The following is a 2,691-nucleotide window of genomic DNA, read 5'->3' as shown; positions in this document are numbered from 1 at the left end:
AAGTCGAAAACAGTGAAACATCAGCAAAAAGTGGGGGTAACTATAAGTTGTAGATCCTACTCTCCTACATAACCCCCCCAAACGTAAGGACATTAAACTAACCTTGACCACTGAAGTCTTCATGTTCTAAGTGGAAATATCTAGAAAGTCCATCTGCATTGGCATGGTTACTGCCAGGTCTATGTTCCACTGTATAGTCCATCCCCTGTAGGGAACTGGACCACCTCAAAAGTTTGGGGTTTTCACCCTTCATCTGTTTTAGCCATAAGAGGGCCTTATGGTCTGTCTGAACAATGAAGTGAGTAGCAAACAAGTATGGCATCAGCTTCTTCACAGCCCAAACCACAGCAAAGGCCTCCCTCTCAATAGCTGACCAATGTTTCTCTCTCTGGGTCATTCTTCTGCTAATAAAAGCTACTGGATGATAACACAGCCCCTACCCCCAACTCAGATGCATCAGTTTGAACAATGAATTGTTTGGAATAGTCAGAACTTTGCAGAATGAGAGCAGTGCACATGGCCTGCTTCAGGTCATCAAATGCCTTTTGACAGCTAATTGTCCACTGAACTTCTTTTGGAAGTTAAGTCATTCAAAGGGGTCACTATGGATCCATATCCTTTGACAAACCTCCTATAGTACCCAGTTAGGCCCAAGAAAGCTCCGACCCAAGTCTGGGTGGTTCGAGCAACCCAGACCATGATGGTCTGGATTTTGCTCTGCAATGGTTGAACCTGACCTCCACCAAAAAGGTGGGTGGCCTAGGTCGACAACCTGGCTCTGTCCTATCTGCCACTTGGTGGCCTCGATAGCGAGGCCTGCTTTTTGCAGAGCCCCTAAAACATTTCTCAGGTTGTTGGAACTGGCCCTTCTTGCAGGGTCATCCTCAAACTTTTTGCTTCTTCCTCCCTTATTTTTCCTGACCCGTGGCTGTTGGCAATAGGACTCTGCACACTTTACCACTGCTGATCAGTGCTAAAGTGCATATGCTCTCTATGTAAAGTGTTATTCTGATTGGATATACATGTTTGGCATATTTGTATCACCATGAAGTCCCTAGTAAAGTGCACTGGGTGTGCCAGGGCTGGTGATGACAAATGCTACTAGTGGGACTGCAGCACTGATTGTGCCACCCACAGGAGTAGCTCTAAAATGGTGTCTGAGGCCTGCCACTGCAGTGCCTATGTGCAGTTTAGAAACTGTCCTCCTGGTCAGTGTCCCCACTAACCAGGCCTACCCTTCCCTTTTTGTGCACATCAGTCAGCCCTATGGAAGGCCCAAGGTACCCCCCTGGGCAGGGTGCAGTGTATGTAAAAGGTAGAGCATGTACTAGTGCAGGTGACATGCTCTGATAGTGAATGGCAGCCATTTTCGTTTTTCACTATTGTAAGGCTATCTTGCTCCATAGATTAACATGGGGAATGCTGGCTACAGTGGTTAACAGCATCTCTTCCCATAGCAACAAGATAGGACATAAGTATCTAGTATCCCTGAACTCAGAATTTAATAACACATCTTTTAGGAAAGATTGTTTTTAAATCCTGTGTTTGAGAACAGCACTTTTAGAAAGTTGCTGTTCTCTTGTCTGACCCTTCTGTGTGCCTGGGCCTGTTTGTGTATTGACTGTCTGGTTTGAGAGTGACAGGGGCTGGGGAATTCCCCAGGAGGCTGGCTGAGTCAGCCCTAGGCTGAATGAATGCATTTGCAACTGGAGTGGTGGGAGGAGTTAGCACCTGGGCTGAATAGGGCTGTGCCTGCCTTCCACAATGCTGGCTCCACCCCCCTGCTGGGCGGCTGAGGAACCTGCCCCTCACTCTGAAAGGAAAGAAGCAGCCAGCAAAACAAAGTACTCAGGAAACACCCAGAACTGGTTCAGACCGGGCTCAGGGCCCACATGCACAGAGAGAACAAAGACTTTAGGGGTATAAGTACAGGACCCCTGACAACAGAAAATAAGTTCATCCTGGAAACAAGAAGGAACCTCTTCCAAGGAGAAAGCTGACTCTGAAGAAGGAAGACTGTCCTGCTGTTGCTCTGCTGGACTGACCTGCTGTTGCTTTGCTGCCAAGGAGAGGGGAAGGACTTTGCTTGTGAGCTGTGTACCCTGTCTTGAAGGAATCTCCAAGGGCCGGAGTAGAGCTGGCTCCCTGTTTTGAAGTCCCAGGAACAAAAGGACTTCACCCCCAGCTTCCCTGAACTCTGCTGAGAGAGTTCTGTCCTTCCTAGAGTGCTTGATCCAGTTGTGGGGCCTCTGGAAGTTGTACCTGTGCTGGGAAGCTTGAGACAAAAGTTTGAGAGATTTTTGAAAATGAAAAGTGTTGCATCGCTCGCTTGCGGAGCACATCCCCGACAGTGTGAGAAGTTTCCCGCCGCTACGGAGGTCGAGATCGTCGCAGCGCCTGACGCCGCTGCCAGAGACGTCGCATCCTTCGTTTGCGGGACGCACCAGACCGGTGCGGGAAAAACGAACATCGCTGCGAGTATCGTCACAGAGCCTGTCGTCGCTAGGTGAGAACGCCGCACCGCTTGCTTGCGGACCGCAACACGTCACTGTGAGCATCGTCGCAGAATCATCGCATCGAGGAGCTGCGATAGAGAGGATCACCGCTGGACCGTGCATCGTCGCCCCGGAGATCGTCGCAGCCCCTTCGAGATCGTCGCATCGTGCCCTTGCGAGAACAGCCTTCCTACGG

This window comes from Lissotriton vulgaris, unplaced genomic scaffold (assembly GCF_964263255.1).
Source record: "Lissotriton vulgaris unplaced genomic scaffold, aLisVul1.2 SCAFFOLD_5057, whole genome shotgun sequence".
NCBI classification, from domain to species: domain Eukaryota; kingdom Metazoa; phylum Chordata; class Amphibia; order Caudata; family Salamandridae; genus Lissotriton; species Lissotriton vulgaris.
Note: the sequence above shows the minus strand (reverse complement) of the source record.